Source organism: Chelonoidis abingdonii, chromosome 8 (genome assembly GCF_003597395.2).
Source record: "Chelonoidis abingdonii isolate Lonesome George chromosome 8, CheloAbing_2.0, whole genome shotgun sequence".
Taxonomy (NCBI): domain Eukaryota; kingdom Metazoa; phylum Chordata; order Testudines; family Testudinidae; genus Chelonoidis; species Chelonoidis abingdonii.
The window spans coordinates 45864418-45887669 of record NC_133776.1 but is presented as its reverse complement, the minus strand read 5'-3'; the positions used below and the strand labels follow the sequence as shown (position 1 = coordinate 45887669).

General features: G+C 42.3%; 2 protein-coding genes across 3 annotated transcripts in view; one reads left to right on the top strand and one right to left on the bottom strand.

Annotated features, from left to right (window-relative positions):
* Positions 1-19601, top strand: part of ANKMY1 (ankyrin repeat and MYND domain containing 1) — a 250288-nt gene extending 230687 nt beyond the window's left edge. For both annotated transcript variants that reach the window (XM_032764738.2, XM_032764737.2), the window contains one exon: positions 19591-19601. The gene's annotated coding sequence lies outside the window, so the exon portion shown is untranslated. The remainder of the gene's footprint in view (positions 1-19590) is intronic.
* Positions 1-23252, bottom strand: part of GPC1 (glypican 1) — a 738496-nt gene that overhangs the window by 162176 nt on the left and 553068 nt on the right. The window lies entirely within an intron of this gene.

The window sequence follows — 23252 nt, the reverse complement described above, 5'->3', positions numbered from 1 at the left end:
AGAAGCAGGACAACAGAAGAAAGTCCCATGCCCTCTGTCTGAGGGGCATTTCAGAGCTTTTTCATCTGAAAGTGATATCACCAGCAAAGAAGCAATTCTCTGATGAAGGGAGGGAACCACAACTTACACTTGCACTTATATTCAGTAGGGCCTACCACCTGAGGATCTCAAAACACCTCACATGTCAGCCAGCTAGCTCACATATATTCTTATGGCAGTTCCATGTCATCAGCTCCCCCTGCTGCTATCTCAGAACTCCCATACGGAGACAGCCTGTGCTCCCAGCCTTCCTCCTGCCCCGTGTATGCTCTTGGGCCTGGTTCCCCTCTGATCGCTGTGATGCATACACCCTTGTCCCTCCCACAACCAACAGTCTCTGAAAGAGGGCGCTCCCCACCCCCAGCTCTTCCTTATCTCCTCCAGCTGTCCCTGGCTTCTGGGGCAAATGAGGGAACAATGTCTGCACATGCTCTGATGGTGAATCCTACCCCTCAGCAGCTATTCTACGGAAAAGCAGTAGGTTGTCAAAGCACATGGTTGCTGGGGAAGAGTGCTGGCTGACCCCGATAGTAGCTGCCCCAGTGTCTGGTAGAGGGTAAATATACTGGTCACTGGATGAGTAGTTTTCTGTTCCCTGAGTGACCAGAGCAGGGGTTGCAATAGAGTAATCAGGAACCTGCTAGAACCAATTAAGGCAGACAGGCTGATTAGAACACCTGCAGCCAATCAAGGCAGGCTAATCAGGGCACCTGGGTTTAAAAAGGAGCTCACTCCAGTCAGGTAGGGAGGAGCCAGAGGAGAAGGAGTGTGTGTGAGGAGCTGGGAGTAAGAAGGCAAGGAGCTGAGAGTGAGAGAGTGTACTGCTGGAGGACTGAGGAGGACAAGCGTTATCAGACACCAGGAGGAAGGTCCTGTGGTGAGGATAAAGAAGGTGTTTGGAGGAGGCCATGGGGAAGTAGCCCAGGGAGTTGTAGCTGTCATGCAGCTGTTACAGGAGGCACTATAGACAGCTGCGATCCACAGGGCCCTGGGCTGGAACCCGGAGTAGAGGGCGGGCCTGGGTTCCCCCCAAACCTCCCAACTCCTTATCAGAAACAGGAGGAGTTGATCCAGACTGTGGGGAAGATCACTGAGGTGAGCAAATCTGCCAATAAGCGCAGGACCCACCAAGGTAGAGGAGGAACTTTGTCACGTGTAAGGTGGCTAGTTACCATTATACCCATTACAGCGAGGCATGGATAGGTTAAATGATCTGCCCAATATCACTGCTATCAAACATAGTCTAGCAGTGCTAAGCGCTAAATCAGAGTGCAACAGAAAGCTATTTGGATAGGAAATCAGGATATTAGCCAACCACAGCAAGTCTTGTTCCTGCCCTTTAAAGGTCTGTCTGTCAAAACCAGTTACTTTGTTAGCCTAAAGGGTAAATATAAGGTCATCTAATTCCTTGCTGATTGCTTATATTGCAAAATGCTGGTTTATTGGTTTACATTTAATGCCAGTGGAGTCACTAAAGTGCTTGCACATCATATCACAGCAGTTCTTTCACGTTCTGCCAAAATACTTTGGGCTACATTTTCCCCTCTGTCCTCAGAAGTAAATGGGAGGAAGGCATGCCTGGGGGCAGGCATGGAAGGGGACCACTAGTTCTGAGGGATGGGTAGTGGAGGGTCAAGGAAGGGGGAATGCCAGCTCAGAAGCAGAGGGTGGCGCACCATGGAAGGTGAGCACCAGCTCAGAGAGGTGGGGTGGGCGGTAGCATCAGTTTGGATTTACAATTTATCTGGCTTGACTCCTAGGGGCTCTGTACAGACTGCAAGGTATGGAGGGTCTGATGCAGCTGGGAGCCTCATCTGTCTGTGGCCTGCCCCATTGCAGGCTCTGTGAATATCTGATAGGACATCTGATCAGAAATTAATGCTGCAGGAAGCAGGAACTCCTCTACAGCTACTAATATACAGCTGTAGAGGGAGATGGGATAAAGGCCATCAACGCAGCTGTGCTGAGATATGCGGCCCTCCCTGGGTGTCTTGGGATTCAGGTGGCTTTATGGAGATTCATTGGATTATGAGGCCAAATCCCACATGGAGCAATGCAGAGGAATCTCAGTGGGACAAATTCTCTAGTACAGTAACTCCACTGCAGAAGGGGTTACTCACTTTGTGCAGTAATGGTGCTTCCTCCAGATGTCTGCCCCTATGGACGCTGCACTGCAGATATGCATGCTCTTCCCAAGTCCTTGATCAGAGATTTTCGGTTAGCAGTGTGTATTCAGTCCGCACATGCACCCTATGCCCCCTCATGCCAAAAAATCGAGGTAGTGTAAAGGTGTGTGGGCAAGCCACCCTCAGTTCCTTCTCCACCCAAATATCCCCCAAGGAACAGTCTGAAGCAGAGGGGAAAGAGGGTGGGTACTGGAGCAGCCATAGGGGACACAGCTGGAAGAACGACAGTTCGTGCACAAAGTGACTAACCGCTTCTTTTCTAAGAGTCATCTGCCAATGGGTGCCCCACCTCAGGTAACTTTCGAGCACTATCCCCAGATGGAGCAGAACCTTAGTTACGAATTTAGGGTGTGGATGTAAAGACCAGGGACTCCGGTTCATCCATTATTGAGAGATACTTTGTATACCTACATTCTTGTAGTGCTGGGTACAGGATCGGTACCAATGTGGTAGCTGAGGTCACCAAAGCAGACGATACCATTGATAGTGGACATACCAAAGTATATGCCGATGGTGTCTGGCAGAGCTACTTATTTGATGCCATGTGTTCTGAGCACATAGGTACTGGTGTCTGGGCTGAGCTCAACAGTGCCAGTCCCGAGTGCCTATGCTCATCCTCCTCACTCAGAGGGCACTGAGGCCCAACCGAAGCTGCGATTCTTCTTTGAGCTCCAGAACATTGTGGCCCCACTGGCACAAGAGGAGAAGTCCTTCAACTCAACAGTACTGAGTCAAAAGGTCAAGGCTTCGGAGACCATAGATCTTGTCAGGGACCTGAACTTCTTCGGAGCTGGCTCCCTAAGGTGACAGTCTGCATTCCTCTTTTTAGAAGCCTACCCTAAAGCCTCCAATGTCCTCTCTTTCTTAGGGAAAGCCTGCGCCAATGTTGAAGGGGCACTGGATCTGTTAGGAGACCAATGTATAAGGTGTCCCCTGACCTGATGCAGAAGCTGGCCGAAGTGACTGTTCCATCATTAACAGTCTGAGTTTAATCTCCCTGTTTTTTCCTTGCCCTGGATTTGAGGGCCTGGAAGCAGCTGTCCTTCTGGGACAGGTGGGACTCCCCTAAGCAAAGGACACACTTAGAGTGGCTGTCACTCATAGGTACAGCCTCTCGGCAGGAGAGGAAAGTTTGAAGCCTGGAAAGCCAAGCATGCCCTGACAGGTAAACAAGTCTCCTGAGGAAGAGAGAACAAAAAAACCAATCCTCTCACTATTATAATTAGTTAGATAACTATACTAACAACTAACTAATCTTAACTATAGAAAAACTGAAAAGCCGAGGCATGCTCAAGGTGGACTTGCTAAGGCTCCAGCTCAGGCTGTGGTAGCTCAGAAGGAACAGAGGGCAATTTGCCTGCACAGCCCTATATGGACTTCGTGTCCAGCAGAAGGAGGCATCTGGCACATGCACAGGCTGAACAGACACTGCTAATTGAAAATCTCTGATCAAGAGATTGAGAGGCACATGTGCACCTGAAGTGGAGCGTCAGAGGGACACTACGCAAAAAAGTAGTGTATAATTATTTCAGCCTTTGTCTTTCACATTAAATGGCATTATCCAAGCAGATAATATGGCTCAGGAAGTTGAAATCCTTTCTGCAAAGAGGAGAATATGGTCCTTTATTATTGTAAGAGCCAAAAACCCAGATCAGAACAGTTCAGATCTGGATCCAGATCCAAACTTCGTAGCTCAAGCCTATCTAATTATTTTTGAGGTTGACATTCATCTTGGTATTGGGATATGATCCTGTACAGGAAATAGTGGAGGCATGCTGGTATTTGCATCACTGAGTACCAATTAGTAATTTTTAACAAGGTGGGATTCATTCCACATACAGTAGAACCTCAGAGTTATGAACTAACCAATCAATCACACACCTCATTTGGAACCGGAAATACGCAATCAGGCAGCAACAGAGACTAACACACACAAAAAGCAAATATAATATATTACTGTGTTAAATGTAAACTACTACACAATAAAGGAAAAGCAGCATTTTTATTCTGCATAGCAAAGCTTCAAATTGTACCGAGTCAATGTTCAGTTGTAAACTTTTGAAAGAACCGTAACATTGTTCGTAACTCTGAACACAATCTCCATTCCTGAGGATTTCAGTCTCCAGGGACTGTCAATCCAGCCGCATTCAGACGCACTGGAAGTGGGGAACTCATTTGCTTTATCCAAGCCCCCAAGGAGGGAGGCAATTATGGGGAATGTTAACATGGCAAAGAAAAAGTTAATTAACAGACAAGAGTAAAGTCCACCAACATGCCCTGGAAGAATATTAAACAGAGTGGATAAGACAGAGGCTTCGAATGAAATGATACTCTTGTAGCTTCTAAGGTCACATGTGTTCATTTCAATAGCAAATCCCCTAAAGAAACAGATTGTAGAAAATGCCACATATATTGACAACGTTTTTAACTCCTGCCGAAACAATCTGTGTTAAAGCGATTTACCTGCCTAATGTTAGCCTCTTCATTCACAAACTTTTCCAGATCCTAGCCATGACACCACACTTATTCCTCTATGTAGACCTCAATTCCAAACTTAGTTACACAGGTGTGACCACACCACTGACCTGAATGTGTGCTGCATGCACGATGTATCTGAGGGCAAAACGGGACCTAATGTGTTTTTTGAAGCCTATGCTTTTGGGTAAGGAGATGCTTGATGATTTACAGTGAATATCTTTGAGACAGGGATGAAAGAATTATTTAAAGTATCAGGGGGTAGCCGTGCTAATCTGTATCCACAGAAACACCAAGGAGTTCAGTGGCACCTTAAAGAATGATTTAAGTGTCAAATCCACATATTCTGCAGGCAATGAAAGTCCTAAATCTAGCAGAACTGATACAGTTACTCCTACCAAAGAGCACTGCTCCCGGCATCTCTCTCCACAGCACTGATTCTACTGGCCTCAGGTGCATGGACTCCAATCACGGCTCCTGAGCAGCTTGCTTAATGACTGGGGAGGAGATCCATTACATAAGGCCTTGTGGTGAAGTTGTGGGTATGGCCTTCAATTAGCACCCTGAGAGTAAACTACTCTTAGAAAAAAAAATCCAATTCAAACTAGAACACTTTAAAAATATTGTGTATGTCTAGTTACAGAAGAGAGACATAGGCAGTTTAGTATTTTGCTGTTTTCTGTTAACGTCTGTGAAGACAGGAGGCCCCTATAAGGCATGTTAGAGAAGGAAAGAATTATCTTGTCTTTTTACGTAAGACTTCTGAGGAAATACTGATGCTTCATTCCATAATCCACTGTTATTGACAACTTTCAGAGTTGTCCTGAGCATAATGGCCTCTTATCCAATGTTCTGACTTGCAGTTTTTTTAAACAAAGTGACTTTTATCCACAGCTAGATCTTATACCACATTACAGAAATATGGTTCCTATTCTATCACATGAAGATTAATCAAAGTCTTGTGGACAATACATTTATATATGTGCTGGTCTTCATTAAGCATGTAACATCCTTATGGAAGAAGGAAAGCAATTCATTAAGCAGGATCTTTCTCCATTTCTTCTTAGATTAATAGTGAGCATTCTAGTTATTTGAAGTTATGGCATTAATAACTACTAAATCAAGTTTTCCATATTTTGCATTAGCAGTTTGCTACCTAATGGAAGCATATTCCTGTAAAGCACCACTACAGTAAACTGAAGGTTAACAAAATGATAAGATTACTACAGAGGTGTTTTAAGGTTGAAGGGCCCCTTAAAGTTAGAAGTTGGTTTATGCCCTGCAGCAGGAACATTTATATCCTTCCCACAACTCTTGGGGGTTGTATGGGGATTGGTTGGTTGGTGTATTTTTCACCTTTGGAACTCTGGATGTTTATCATCATCCATATAAAGGTCCAATTTTCCCTTAGCTTTTTCTTTTTTGTTTGTTTCATACACATTCACCCTCCTTTGTTTTGATCAGAAGTGAACAAGCTAAAAAGCTGCAAGACTCTTCTACATTTATTTCCACCCCAAATGGAAGAAAGTAGTACTAGAAATCTTGTGAGACAGTGAATTTCCAAAATTTGCCAGCCAAAGTTCACATATTTGGCATAAAATTTAGCAGAAGTATCTCAATGCCTGCATAATTATCAAATCAACCTTGGAGCCTCTGGAGATTAATTCATTACTAGCGTACAGCAACCTTTTCAGGACAACTCATGGTACAAGGAGAGCTGATATCCACTTTACATTTCTGAATGTCCAGATGAACACTGATGTAAAGGAAAACAGATGAAATCTTTGTCACTGCTTTTCTTTTTACATCTCACTTTGCTTGTTTGAATTATATATCCTTGCAGATTACAAAATCATCTATTTATGGCAAATGGTTAAATGAAGTAAAGATTCAACAGACATCAATACTGAGCTATTCTTTCACCCTTATGGCTGGTCCATGTCAGTGTGTGCTGAGACACACTGACAGGGCCGAGTAAGGGAGTCTGGCCATGCTGCAGCTGGTATGTGGATAGAGGACTTCTGTCTTCGAGACCATCATGTCATCACCTTTCACCACCACTCAGAAAATAAAGGACCAGCTTTAGATACCAGTGAGTGTAACTCCATCTTGCACCAGGTCTGTATTTGATCCAAAGCATTTACACTTTAAGAATAAAATCTTACTAGGGAAACTTATTTTAAGCAACAGCACTTTGAATATTTAATGAAAATGTGCTTTGTCTTAAAATATAAAAAGGATATAAGTTGTCGTTCTCTCAGCATCATCAACATATGACCAAGAAATGTTGCCAGTATCTGTCTTTTAGTAAGATTAGTGCTGGGTTTGTGTGGTATCCTATTTATAACTTTGACAAAAGCTCACCCAATCATTTCATAGTTAATCACAGTTGTCTGCTCAGTACCCTTCAGAGAAATGTTTATAGAAATACATGTGCCAACCAAGTATGAACAAAAGGGAGCAGACCACATACAAAAACTGCTCCCAAAACCATCAAACAGCAAATGCTCATAAGCTATATAAAAATCACGTCTTGGTGAATCATATAAGGCATAATTATAGTGTCTCCGTTCATGATACTGTATAGTTATAGCTAGTCAGTGTTTCCACTGTAAATCCCTACTTTCAGAGAGGCTTACAGCTCAGCTGTAAAGAATTAGTCCAGGACGGCACTTGGCAGTAGAAGTTTCAGTTCAGGACTGATTCTATGTTGCTTCTATGACTGCCCTTACCTTTGGTGCCAAAGGTGCTATTCTGCTTCGTGGGATAGAGCTGTTGCTGCTTGCTTTTAATTTCCCATTCTTTGAACTGAAATTTTCCAAGGATTCTGAGAGGAGGGAATCTAGGGGAGTGGGACTTGGACTCCCCTGCACCTGCTATAGGACAGTGCTCCATATGAGTGCACAGCCCTCTGGATTCAGGGAGGCTTGGGGCTGGTGGAGGGGAAAGAGTGGGGAGGTGGAAGGAGCAGAGAAGCATCTTTTATCTTGAAGAGCTGTTCACAATTTTCGTCAAAATATCAACCAAAAAATGAAGATGACATGTTTGCATAAAAAAAAAAACAAAAAACATTTCCCCATTTTCCAACTCACTCTAGTGCCAAGGCATCTTAGAGACTCCGCTTTCCTTGATGTGGATGAGAGAGTTTTACGTGCTGTGTACACAGACCACTCTACAGTCAAGTGCATCAGCCTCTTGGGTGGAGCACAACTGCCAATCCACATCAGCAGCACAGCCCATCAGTGTTAGGGAAAGCAAGCAAGCAAATGAAATTGCAGCAGGAATTAATTTTAGATAGGCAGAATGTAGTTTCCCATTGGAAAGTGGCTAAAACTGTGGGGTTAAGAACTTACAAAAAGTGCCATGGAATTTTAATCACTATGAATAGTCTGGGTGTCATTGTGGAAGGGGGTTGTTTGTTTGAAAGACCTGTTTATCTAGGTATTTTTAGTTCACCCATCAGGAGAGAAGCTGAGTGGGCAATCGATGATGCCTACAGCACTGCGCTCTAACACTGTATTTTCAGACCACAGGTTCTTCACTAACATCTTGCAGCATCCTGGAGATTTCCCATCCAAGTACTAGCCAAACTTGACCCTGCTTAGCTTTAGAGAGCTGACCAAGATGGCATAACTGTAGGGGTTCTTTGCTTTTGTCATGTGATAGTCCAAAGAGGAAATACTGATAAATACTGATTTTGGAACTCCACATCACTTTAAGGGGTAATACAACTGCTCCTTGTAATGTTGATCTTGAAAAGGCTTACTGCTGCAGACATACTGCCGGGTTTGTGCAAACAAGAAGTCACTCACCATGTGCAGTAACTGTGGTTCTTCAAGATGTGTCCTCCTCTGGATGCTCCACTTAAGGGCATGTGCGCCACGAATGCTTTTGATCAGATATTTTTTATTACCAGTGTCCATTCGGCCTAGGCATGCGCTGCTGATTTCTTCATGCCCACACAGAGTCTATATCAGCCTGCGTGGGTGAACCACCCTCAGTTTCTTCTCCACCACCGAGTCTCAGTAGGAAACTCCAAAGAGAGAGGAAGGAGGGTGGGTAGTGGGGCACTCATAGGGACACACATCTTGAAGAACTACAGTTAACGCACAGGGTGAGTAACCTCGGTTTCTTCTTTGAGTAGTGTCCTAATGGGTGCTCTACTTCAGAGAGCTATATCCCTTTAAGGAGGAGAGAGCTTCACAACTGAGGAAAGAACTGCACTGCCAACTACTGCATCAGATCTAGAGGCATTGACTAAGGCATAGTGCCTGGAGAAGGTATGTACCAAGGACCATGTAGTGACTCTGCAGATCTCATATGTTGGAAGATTTTTAAGTAAAGCCATAGATGTAGATTGTGACCTCACAGAATGAGCTGACATACCAGCATAAGGTGCAATGCTGGATGCTGTACTCGTCTCAAGCATGGTTATGACTGAGAACCTAGCATTCCTCGAGTGCCTACCTAAAGAAAAGCCCAACAATCTCAGGAATTTATTACTTAAAAAGGTATGTTCCTGACATTTTGGCCATCAGGACTTTTTCACATGAATGTTGCAGAAAAATTGCAGTTTAAATATTAACAGCATAGGCGACTTTCTTCAAATAGTTGCATTATTTTTTCCCCCTTTTCTTTTTCTAAGGTAAGTACTCAGTATTCTGTAACATGTAACGACTAACTATAAGCCTGAAAAACATTACTACACAATAGCCTATAAAGGTTCCTAAAGAATACCATTTTTAACTATTTGTTTAATACTGCTTTTCACAACCCTATGTCATAACACACATAACATGCTCTTCCCCTATAAAAAAGTCTGCAGAATTTCAAAACTCTTGTCTTGTGTATCAGGTCTGAGACTCTTAAGTCAGATGCCTAAAGCTAGATATCTAGATAAAAGTGGCCAGATATTCAGAGGTAATGAGCATTTGCAGGTCCCATGTTAGTTCCACTGATCTGAGTTAGCAGGCCATTTTTTGCTTTGGAGGAGTGATGCTCCCCATAAATTGGGATATACATGGTTACCAAGCTTTTCTTTCTAGTCTGTATCCACTGTCCTCCCCCTCTCAAGTCCCAAGCTAAGGACCACACCATAACTTCTTGCTTTTAGGTACAAAACGCGCCTTTATTAGAGTATACAATCAACATTATTTCACCTATAAACAGCAGGAAACTCTTGGAGAAATGCAGCCTATCATCTATCATCTTTAAGATTCAGTGCACTAGTTCCCTGCCTTTGTGTCTCTACTGGCACTGGCAAGAATCTAATGCCTGGTATTAAAAAGGATTACCATAATTTGTTTTGTTTAATTTTGATATATGATGAAGATGCAATTCCAGGCTGATTTGCAGTTGAACAGTATTTTAATTATTTTAATCATATATATATGTTTTTCAGCAATGACTCCTCCTTGGATTGCTTTTTTCTTTCCCACCCCAGTTGTTGCGCCTCTATGCCTGAGCCGCTGATACAAAATAAAGTAGAGGCTTGGATATCAACATAGAGAACAAGGCTTCACAGCTAAGAGAACTCGCCCCATTTCACACCCGCAAGTTAATGGGAAAAATCAAAATGTGCTGGTCACCAAAAAATTAAAGTGAATACATGACCCACATGCATAGAAATCTCCTCTAGTTTCCCGTCCATTTCAGAATCCCAGGCAAAATTTCCTTCCTAGTCTTAGCAGAGTAGTGACTCCAGCACACAGATTGTTTACCTCAAGTCCAGCTAACCACCCAGTCCTTGGCTTAATGATTTGGATAGACTGTTGAAGGTTGGGAGCAGTTTGCCAGCAAGTAGAAAAGAAGTTGTTCCTTTGGGCTTCTATCAAATTAACCATCAACGTTCTCTTGTTTTCCATGAGTTACAATGAATGGACACTATAGACTTCAAGATTTTCCATGGTATTCTGTCTCTCACTTCATCGCTCCCTGTTCAACAGCCCACTTGCACACACAGCTTTAATACTAGTCACTAATGAGCCTCAATAGACTTGGTCTGAAAAAATCGAGGTGGCAATCTCATGAGAACTACCCCCACCATTTGGGACTTTTAAACCGAGGCTGAACAAAAAGCTATAAAATATACCATAGGGAACAATCCTGAATTTGTAAGTAAAGAGACTGGATGACCTGAGAAGACTTTACCCTTCTCTGATTTCGAGGATGCTCTGAGATTTCCAGTAATTCCTTGTTTGGGAAGGAATATCTGAGATCAGTCTGTGGATCACACCCCTCTTCTGTGGATAATTCAGTCACTAGGACTGTCAATCTAGCACATTTTACATGCCTACCTTCAAGAAAAAAAAAGAAATGCAGCAAGTGCCACACATCTAACTATATTCCCACCCTTTATGCCATCTAAAACTCCAAGCATGGAGTTTTATTTATTTCACCTCAAATAAGGTTCATTCTGGTCCACTTCAAATTCTATCCAAAGTTTCGGAGTGGCTTGTTTTACACAATCACGTCTCCATGCTGAGAAGAATTCCTATCAGAATTCTTAATGTTCCCCTCCCTGTCTCTCTGGAGTGAGAAGCAGATGCACCACCCACTATGTGGAATACCTCCTATTCTGCACGTGACTGACTCCCCAGTTTTCTTCAGATCTCATCTCAAGACCAATCTCTTCTCTTTGGCCTATGGCCAATGAACTCCTCCTCTAATGAAATAATCAATCTCCCAACCTATGTTTCAGTCAGGATCACTGAAACTTGGCCTTTATATCTTTTTTTAAATCTCAGCCCTATACCATCTACTGGCACTATATGACTGACATACTATGACCTACAAATTCTACATGTCCTTATGTAGGGCTTATCAGCTGCGAAGCCTATCTACATTACTATATACAAGTAAATTTGTGTGCTATACTGGTGGCTTGACAATTTTCTCATCCTTTTCTCTTCACACCATCTCTTTACTCTAATTTGAGCCAATCTATTCATATCTGTACGCTTCCCATCACTTTCTTCTCTTGTATGTTTCTCTTTCACTCGGCTCTTTCCCATTTAGCTTCCTTCAGCAGTTGGGAACAAGGAAGCAGCATCCAGGTAGCAGTGGAAATCCCATCAGTACCTGTAAGATCAGAATCTCTGGTTTCCCAGCAAGCCCACTAACTTCCTTCCCAATGAATTTCAGTCCACCTTGCTTACTGTAACTCAAGGTGATGAAACTTCACTGTTTTCATCTTCAGTATAGCTTCCACCTGACAAATCACTTTTTCCCTCCTTGAGTTCTAAGTCAAAATATTTATTAGGGTGTACAAATAACAAAAACTGTACTTTGATCAGCAGTTGCCTTAAGCAGATAGACATACTGAATTATTGATTCCAGGAGAGGCATCTGACAAGGGGAGCAAATGGGAATATATCAGATCTCATTACAGAGGAGATGCCTTGTAAAATCCTTCTCCTTTTCAGCATGATGTAAAGCATTTACTTTAACTTCGGGAGGTTGCTCACCTGAGGCCTGAACTTGCCTCCACTGAAGTCCATGACAAAACTCCCACTGACTTCAAAGAGGGCAGGATTTGACCCCTGGAGTTTTCAACTACTTCGTAATCTGACTGTACATTTAACAACAATTTAGCCGCATTTGGAAAGGCTTTAAGATTCATCTTTAACCTTTTCTGAATAGGGAAGAGAGAATTAACTTATTTTACCATAAACATTACACAGCAACTTGAACTAGTGTCAGCGGTTAGAACGGTTCCACTTTACCAAAATCAGGCATGCTGGAAATGGGTGGGGCCAACAGGTTTCCAGCTATGACTTATTAACAGGACCCGTGATAACTGAAAAAAAACCCCAGAGATCAGCTTCCTTCTTAAGTCATGACTGTGTTTTACTTGTCTACTCTTTACCTGTTAAAAGCTCTGGGTTTCCACCTGGAAGCTGCTCTCATTTTCAGTATCCAACACGATAATACAGTAAAGTGATTCAGTGGTCAAGAAAAAAAACACATCTAAGCTCATGAGAAAACTTTAGCTTGTGGTTCCTAAAGCAACTAAAGTTGAAAGCTGCCAAGTAGTTTCTGAACAGAAAGTGGTCTCAAGTCCTCTCTCTTCCATCACATGGACAATTTTCAATCTGTACCCTTGTTCACATGATTTATTTCCTTTAATTCCCAGTAAATTCAGCATTCACTTCCAGCATGTATCCAAAGAGGTTAGAAGAGGTCAGCCAGCCTGCAATGGAGCAGGAGCACAGGTACTGTATTTTTGCAAGAATACTATACTTCTGGAAAATTATTATTCCCTTCCCCTAAGCATTTTATGGTACAATTTCCCAATTCCAATAGATCCACTATCTTTTGAAGAGTTATTATATATTTAATGTTGACTGTGGAAAATACTCTCTACCACACACACATTAACTGATATACGGAACATTAAAGAAACATTGATTCAGCAATTACACTTGAGTCAAGAAGCGCATAGCACAGAACATTCAGAAAGGAAACAAGTCGAAGACTTTAACTGGATAGGACATCATACACTATCTCTCTGACTCACCACTGAGCCCAACCTTGGTTCCTCCCTTACTTTTCAAAATCCTTTTGTGGGACCCAGAATCTTTGCCCTGGGCCCTCCATACTCTTTTTTCACTGATCCGTCAAACCAGATTCTAGACAAAAAAATAAAAAAATAGCGTGCATTACATCAGCGCTAAGTGTTGTTCTTATTATCATTCAATAGTTTCAGTAAGAAGTGCTGTGCAAACAGACGGTGATGTTATTTAAAAGAAAAAGGAATGAATATCTAAAACAAGCCTGCAAGTAAAGCAGATCTTTAGGGTAATTTCAGGTACAGATGTGTAAAATGCACTACTGTAAGCTGGGAATTACACTGCTCTTACTGTTAAAATGATTAAATGAAAATGAAATCCTAAGTAAGAAAAACAAACAGCAGAAAAAAGTTCACAAATCTATGTGCATATTTCTTAGGAGTGGTGAAAACAATAGTGTCCAATATAAGTAGCCAGGTGACCAGTATGTTAACCTGGAGCATTCAACATTTGCTATTTGCAGGAGTTGGTTTGAATCTTTTCCATCTCTCTCCCATCTAGTCAGGACCTCCCTCCTACTTAGCAGCACGGGAAGGGCAGAATGGTTGCAATAGTCAAGTTCAATTAGGAATTAATTCAGAGGAATCCTATGAACTGTGTTATGCAGGAGGTCAGACCAGAAGACCACAATGGTCCCTTCTGGATTTATTAAGTATGAACTAATCGCCTGACACCTGTTCCTGACACCCAGGTCAAGAACACCTGGTTTATAGCAACCAAGAGCTCTCTAATGATTTAACTTTTTCTCTCCCAGCAAAGTCTCTTTCCCTCCCCTCTTTCCTTGACATCATTCTGCTCAAGCTCTCTTCAGCTCTTTAATACGTCATCCACCCCTTTTCTTTCTGCCTCATAAATTAGCAGGGGCAGTTTGACAAAAAAGTGTGGGAGCAACTTTTATTACTTGAATGTTACAACTGAGGTCACTTGCCTACTAGGTGGGAATAAAACATCTGTTTTTCTGTAATTAGTTGTGTTCCTCAGGAACATGGTATGTGCATTTCTGTATTGCTTATTTTTAATAAGAAGGTTCACGATATCTCAGTAGGAACATCTGTCAGAGTGGTCTTGCCATAAGTCTGAATGCTGAACTGAAGGGGGGAGGGGAGTGGATACTGTAGCAGCTATAAAATCCCACTTGTCTTGTTATATTCTCCCTTAGGAATTCAGTAACTTAGTCTTGCTCCTTTGGCCCTTGTTATAAATACTTTAAAGAGAGAGAGACATACATACATGTAGAGAGAGATAGGGGCCAGCCCTTGTAATAAGTACTTTAAAGACAGATAGAGACACAGACATTTTGGTCTTATTTTACCTGGTCTTGCATTTATATACAGGGGAGGAAACTGGAATCTATCTATCTATGGTGTTTATACGGCTTCCATTACTGTAGTTTCTGAGCACCCTACAATCATTCAGTTGTTTTTCTTCACAACTCCCCTGTGAAAGAGGAAGTGCTACTGTCCTCATTTTATGGACAGGAACTAAGGCTATCGCTATCCTACAGGTGGCACAGCTATGGCTCTGTAGTGCATAGCACAGATGCTACCTACAGCAATAGAAAGGCTTTTCCATCAATATAGTTAATACACCTCTCGGAGAGGCAATTAGGTCAACTGAGGGTTAAGTCAGCTTAACTACGGCACTCGGGATGTGAATTTTTCATACCCTTAAGCAAGGCAGCTAGGCTGATTTACACTTTACGTGTAGATCTGCCTTAGGGGCTGGAACAGTGTGCACTACAATAAAACACTTGCAGCTGGCCCACATCAGCTGACTCAGGCTCCTCGGGCTCGGTCTGCAAGGCTATAGAATTGCAGGGTAGGTGCTGGGGCTGGAACCTGGGCTCCTCTGGGACCTCATGAGGGTCGAGGGATCCAGAGCTGAAGCTCCGGCCTGAATGTCTACACTGCAATTTTATAGCCCTGCAGCCCAAGCCCTGTGAGCCCATCAGCTGACATGGGCCAGCTATAGGTGGTTTATTGCAGTGTGAGCATCCCTAGAGAGACTAAGTGACTTGCCCAAAATCACACAGGAACCCTGTGGCAGCACAGAGAATTGAACATGGGATTCCAAAGTTCCAGACTGGCACGCTAACCATCCTCCACTCCAATTCAATACACCATGGGGAAGGGTAGTTTTGAGTGAGTGAATGTGCGCGCAGATATCCAAAAGGCAAGGATGAGGAAAAAGCACCACGGCATCTTGAGATCTCATAAGGAATGGTGCTCTCCTCCAACATTGCCCTTTTGAGATGTATGTCAACACACACACACACACGCACACGCACGCACACGCACCCCTTTCCCTCTCTCCCCTGTTCAGTTCATTCTTGTTAACTCGTCTTAGGTAAATTACCTAAGAATCTAGCACAAATGAGCCCAATAATTTGTATGCCTCATGCCAGAATCTCATTAAATGGAGAGCGGGAATCTAGAGAAAACGCTAAAAAGCGAACAGTATGTGACCACAACGCTTCTGGTGTGTGTTGCAGCCCAAGAAAAACACTGAGTCGTTCTGCAATCAGAATAAAAATACAGCTTCCCTAAGGAATAAGGGTATTAATTATAAACCTAAGCAATTTTAGTAACACCTTCTATGTTTATTTTGAGTCCAACAACAACGCACATGAGCATAACAACTTCATTCCTTCAAAGTATTAGGTATTATAAACCTGGTTTAAAAAAGGTCTTGCATGTACGCCACTGGAAAGATAAGGACAACCTGACTACACTCTAGGATATAATTGTTTCAGGATGTAGCCACTGAAAATACACATTTCACAGCCTGCTGGGATTTGAAGATAGCATCTTTTTTAATCACCCTTTCTGGAGTCCTTCAGATGTCACTTAACAGCTCTATTCAAAACTAGTGAGCACAATTCTGGACTGTCTGTCATCCTGCTTGAAGTCACTATTCATTACATGTTAAAGGGACACTGACAGCTAGGCAGGCCTATATTTTTTCTTTATCCTACCTGAAGAAAATAAAGGCTCTGAGAGGCATTTGAGTCTACAAGCACTTTATAGTCTGTCATTCCCAATGGCCTGTCTACAAGTTTTCTTTTGGTTCATCTTTCACCAAAATCCTACTAGCTGCTCAATTAAATAAGGCCCTGTGATTATATCACCCACTGGTCAGCATATTACACATCCCCCTTTCTGCCTGATCCACAGATAATGCACGTCTGTTACAGCCTCTAGCAACAGAGCTTGGCTAGTTAGCTAAGGTCTAGAGACTCATGTTTTTAGTCCTGGAGGTGCCTGGTTTAATCCCCAGTGTTGGCTAAGGAGGAGGTTTATCTAGGATTTGAACCCAGGGCTATGCACTGACCAGTGTGTTACAGTCACATTCTCATGACCAAAGGGCCTCTGGACCTGTGCGGATATGTAGGAAGGGGGAGGGACATTTCCTCCCCCGCCGTTCTCTATCATTTCCACACAAGCACCAGCCACAATCAGGATGAGGCTGCTAGGCGGTGCAGCAGTATCGTACCTCCAACAGTACTAGCTTTCCTCTGAGGACAAGTGAGACACAATGCCGTGCACACAAAGCGACTAAGCTGAACCATTGTGGATTTACAAAATCTAATAATCTTGCCTCGGGCACAAATGAAATATTTCAAGAGGAGGATGGAGGGAGCAAGCCTTTTGTGGTCAAGAGGGCAAGAGCAACCAGTTCTTTTCTGTGAGTTTTTGCTAGTCTGTTTCAACTTAGGAATTAGCAAAAACACAGTAGCATCTACTGAACAGTCTATATGCAACCGATAACTGGCCACAGCCTTTGGAGGTCCTAAAGTGAAAATGATTAACCAGGGAAAAATAAGTTATATTCTTTCTTCCACTTTCCCTGGACTTGCTTGCCTCTCACTGGGGAGAGATGTTTGAAAAAACCAATGCAATAGAGCCAAACATTAACATCCAATACCAGCCATTCCAGAACATATTCCAATTCACTTCTAGATGCAATTCAAAGTATGGTTTGGATCTATAAAAGATTTTACAGTTTGAATACTGGAAACAATCCAGTAGAAACAATCCTCTGTTCAATAACCCATCAGTTGAGATCAGCTGAAATGTTTGAGCCTACAATCTCTAAAAGTATGTGTCTGGGGGGTCAGAGCAGGTACTTCTAAACAGAAGGCCCTTTGCTCTGGGATTCACTTGTCCTCTTTGTTCAACACTGTCAAACCTCTTGATCTTCCAGCTGTATCACAAGGCATGTCTACTCAAGGTGATCAAGAGTGACTTGGGATTCTGGGTGGCCATCTTTAGACATCATGAAGGGGTTTGATTTTCAGAAAGTTCTGAGCACTCACCTTGGAGAACAAGGCCTTTTTAAGTTGTATCAGATTGAGCACACGAAATGAGGGCAGCTAAAATAACTAGTCACTTTTGAAAAATCTTATCTCTCTTCCTTCCCCCTCAAAAAAAGCTATGAGTTTTAGCAGGGGTCGTGATATCTTTCTACTGTTGTTCTTTGACACTATGCTAATTTAGCTATTCACTATATTTATGTTTAAATTCTTCCATACAAGCTGTTGGCATCCTGATGCAGCAAAGCTGTGCAATAGCACTGTGATCTCTGAGGTAAACTCAGATTTATCCAACTAGTACTAACTAGCTGCCATGTTAATGACACAGGTTAGACCTTCACCGGGTGAAAGGGGCTACCCTCAATAAAGCATCTCTGATACAAAGTCCTTGGAGAGGCTCTGGCAGAATGATTCTCTCTCTCACCCAGCAGAATTAAAATGCCAAACTTAGGGTCTTGCTAGTGGGACTTTGGGGAAAGGAGGCATAAGATGTAAAAGGAGAAAGTGGTCACTGGAAAACAGATCCTCTAAAGAAAAAAAAAACAACTGCCACTTCCAGTGTTTGACACTTCTGTCTCAAGTACCCTGAGCAGTAACAACAGCAGTTTGCTATTAATTGCAAAAGACCCTTTCAGCTGTGAAAGAATTAGCACAGTAGACATTGGTTGCGTCAGGACAAGACTTCGGTTTGGCTTTCCAGTTCAGCTGTTGCCTTTGAATAACATGGAATCCCAGCAGTGGTGTGTAAGACACACACACACACACACACACACGCGCGCTACAGTCAAGATACAGGGCAAAGGAGAAGAGATGGACTATCCTGCCTACACTGTAAAACAGAGCATATTGAGAATCACAGAACCATAGAAATACAGGACTGGAAGGGACTTCATGAGATCACCCAGTCTAGTCCCCTGCACTAAGGCAGAATTACATACTATCTACACCATTCCTGACATACATTTGTCTAACTGCTCTTAAAAACCTCCAGTGATGGAGATTCCACAACCTCCCTAAGTAATTTGTTCCAGTGCTTAACTACCCCGACAATTAGGAAGTTTTCCCTAATGTCTCACCTACGTCTCTCTTTCTGTAATTTAAGGTCATTAGTTCTTGTCCTGTCCTTGGTAGTTAAGGAGAACAATTTATCACCCTTCTCTTTATAACTACCTTTTACATACTTGAAGACTATCATCATGTCTCTCCTCAGTGTTCTCTTCTCCAGAGTAAACAAACCCAATTTTTTCCAATCTTTCCTCAGAGGGCATGTTTTCTAGACCGTTCATAATTTTTATTGCTTCTCTGGACTTTCTCCAATTTGCCCACATCTTTCCCAGAACTGGACACAATACTCCAGTTTTGAAGTGTGGTTACAACAAAGTAGTCCCCCGGACTGGGTAAAACATGGCTTCTTGCTGTGTAGATGGGACTGGAACTTGCTTTAACCATGTTCCCAAAATTTAAAGTTATCCTGCAAAATTCCAAAGGCCCCCAACAGAGTGGGATTTACAGTGAAAGCAGAACCTACAATAATTGTCTAAGTGCATTTGCTGGCATCTGGCTGGCAGGCATGACACACCTCTTTGTGGGAATACAGGCAGTACTTTCTGTACTGATCTGGAACAGCAAATGTTGCTTCGAGATGACAGGAAACCACAATGTGACATCTCTGAAAACACTGGGTATTGTAAGGACAGTTTGCATCTTTCTAAATAATGCTGCTATAACTGACTCACATTGTTTGTGCCGAGCTGAACAGCTAAGTTGCTCTTGGGTAAGCAATATGCAGCATAGCAAACTGAAGGATCAGAGGGACATATCACCCACCAATGGATACAGAAATCTTGCCAGCTGAAAGAGCTATTTTTCCCTCTCTCGGTTTTGTCCTCCATGCTCTTTGGAACCCTTCATGGCATTTCAATGATGCTTTAAGCTTTCTTCAAACAACTGCCAGGTCTCTGCAGGGCATCCTGCTATCCTCTTATCTGCTCCTCTGCTGACAGTGTAGGAGATGAGTGAGTAATTGACACTCTGTGAATCACAGGGTGCCGTGTTCCAAAAACAATGCTGCATTTGATCTCCTCCTGACAACTAGTGGCTACAGTTCCATCTTCCTCAGTGCTATCACTGATGTGCGAGTGGGAGAGAGAAGGTGAGGATGGAAAGCAGTCTGGTCTAGCTAAAGAAATCATTGAGATGCCTGGACAACTGCAAGTAACTTGGAGTTGTGTGCAGTACACAAGAGCAAATGGAAAATAAGCAGCCAACACTCTCTGCTTTACATAGCTCATGTCTGGAAAGATTGCTTGCATGTTCGTACTACAGTACATAGACATTTATTCTGTAATTGGGCTATCGCTGAGAGACAATCAGCAACTTCATCTGGTACAAAATGCAGCTACCCATTTACTGAACAAAATGTTTCTCCCAGGAAGCACGCTACTCCTGTGCTGTATAGTCTGGACTGGCTTCCAGCTCATCTCCAGGTGCAATTAAATATACTCCTTAGGATGCACAAAGCCCTAAATGGTTTGGGTCTCTATTATCTTAGAGACCAAGTAAGTCCCTTTCTACATGACAGCTGAGATTTGTTGGGGTGCTTGTGCTAATAGTCCCTGCCCTATTTAAACAGGACTGGGGTGGGGGCAGTGAATTTTCAGCAAAAGGCTTATATGTAGGGAAGGTGTATGCAGTGGAGATGTTGACTTCTGCATGACATCCATGCAGCTGATGTCTGAAAGGCCTTAGAGTCCTTTTCTGAGGTTTGTATTAAAGTAGTGGCTCCCAAACTTTAACAACCCACGAAACCCTTTCACTAAAATGTCAAGTCTTGCGAGCCCCTTCCTAAAAATTAATATTTCCAGGGATTTTCTCCCTTACCTGAGCATAAATTATAAAAGCAGTGATCTTGGAAATATAAAATTTGTTTTAGGACATGCTTATTACACACTATTTATTAATTATTATTTATCATTACAGTAATTTTATAAGCTTATGAAAACGGCAATATTCTTCCAAGATCTCACTTTCGTAGCTTGTATCACTTTGAATAAGCCTGTTATAAGACAAGGCTCCTGTGTTTCATCAAGGAGTATCAGATGTGAAACAGCAGGAAGGTATTTAAGAAGCCAACTCAAAGAGTCCCTCCTACACAAGCATTCAGGTTTTGAGCAGTCCAGGCAAAGAACATATGTTACAACAAAGCTTAAACTTGTTCTTCATAATTTTAAAAACAATAATAGCTCCCTATTTAATTTTAAAAACAGCAAAAAAATATCCACCTCCCTTTCCATTTCTTATAAGGAGTCATGAAGTTTAAACCTCCTCAGTGTGATAGATAAACTTACTTTGATCTGCTTAGCTCTTGGAAGTCCAGGAGCTCCATGCTGCCCAGGATCCCTAGGGACAGCTCTGTCCACCATTTGGGAATTTTTGCCAGAGAACCCCCTGTAACATTTTGCAAACCCCCAGGGGTTCACGAACCCCACCACTAAAGCAACAATATACACCTCTACCCCGAAATAACGCGACCCGATATAACACAAATTCGGTTATAACACGGTAAAGCAGCGCTCTGGGGTGTTGGGCCTGCGAACTCTGGTGGATCAAAGCAAGTTTGATATAACGTGGTTTCACCTTTAATGAGGTAAGATTTTTTGGCTCCTGAGGACAGCGTTATTTCGGGGTAGACATGTACTGATACCAATGCAGAGAATGCCTGAGCCCTAATAGTTGCTCTGATATTTTTGCAGCCTCAGCAACCCCGAAGCTACAGAAAAAGGCATCTGAAAAAGAATTTAGGATCAATCCATCATTAAAGTAAAGCAGTGTAACTTCACGGTTGTCAATGGAGCTACAATGATTTACACTAACAAGATTTAGCCCTCTAGAATGTGTTACATGTACAGAGACAAGTACACGCACCATTCTTTCTGATTCCCAAATTTTCATGCCAGGAACTACAGAAATGGTTCCCAACCTTTTTTTTCCCCCCCCTTAAAGCAAATTCCTTTGCCTATTGCAAAACAAAAGTTCTCCCTGGTACAACTGTTTACATAACAGTGAAAGCAAATTTTGATGGCCTACTTAATCCTTGGTACCGGGTACCAAAGTTAGGGCAAATTGCTTGCCCACTGACATTTGTTGAATCTTTCGAAGCCACCTCAATTAGTCTTGAGGGTTTATAAGCAGGGGGGTCTGAAAGATGAAAACCAAACATACCATTTGTTAACAAAGTTATTTATTTTTGCTAGTATCTCTTTTCACTCAGCCATTCACGGGACTGAACGCTCCACAGACAGCCTGGCAGTTCACTTCTAACACCATGTGCAACGGCGCCTAGGAATATCTGTTCAGGCATAGCAGAGACCTTTAAAAATACCATTTTAATCCACTGCAATGGCCAAAAAAAAAAAAAAAGCCATACACATGATCTTCTTTTAGCCACCCTTCGTCTGACCTTCTTTCATCTTCCCTACCAACCATCACCAGAGTAATCTTAGAGTACACATTCAGATAAAAAGGGATGCCATGGAGTCTTCATGTTTCATTCAAGTACTTCAAATGCCAGCATTCTCGTGGAATTCCTAGACCCCAAAAGCCCCCCACATACAGCAAGAGCTGTCACTTGCAGTCTCTGATTTCCAAGGTTTTTAAAACAGAATTCACCTTACTGAGTACATCTCACAGTCACCTTTCTCATCACCTGTTTTACTTGGAAAAGTGATACTCTACAACAGGGGTAGGCAACCTATGGCATGCGTGCCAAAGGCGGCACGCGAGCTGATTTTCAGTGGCACTCACATTGCCTGGGTCCTGGCCACCAGTCCAGGGGGGGCTCTACATTTTAATTTAATTTTAAATGAAGCTTCTTAAACATTTTAAAAACCTTATTTACTTTACATACAACAACAATAGCTTAGTTATATATCATAGACTTATAGAAAGAGGCCTTCTAAAAACATTAAAATGTATTACTGGCAAGCAAAACCTTAATTTAAAGTGAATAAATGAAGATTCGACACGCCACTTCTGAAAGGTTGCTGATCCCTGCTCTACAAATTGCTTTGTGGACTCCACAGTTTATAACTAACTAGGTGTTGAGCCCAATTCTTCTTCCTAACTTCAGTTTTTACCACAATAAATCCATTGCCTTTAATAGAGTTACTTACTCCCAATTTACACAGACACAAGTTACATCAAAATCAGGCAACTTCTTTCCCATACATCCAGCCTTGCGAACTCAGCCTGGGTTTAGAAAGTCACGCTGGGTTGTTGATTCTTACACACATTATTTTGTAATAAAGATTCTGCAGGCCAAATTAAATTCTCAATTACACCACTGTCTCTAATCTTCAATGAGAACAGGTGTAGCTGACTGGAGCTTGGTAAACAAGTCATCTGATGATGTGCGAGAAGGAGAAGAAACCAATTTACTCTCGCGTAAGTGTGTTGGCTCAACAGCTAACAGGTGTAACCAACAAGATAAACTATTTTTGTACTTTAAGCCAGCACCTCTGGCTTCAAATATACCAAGGATGTACCTAAGTAAGAAGGGTCCATTTTTACAGTCTCTTTTCAGAACAGATCTGTATATCAAAAGCTTGACATTATCACTGAAGTGTAATTTATTAACTATTTTGATTTAAAATTAATCACTTTGTAATACAT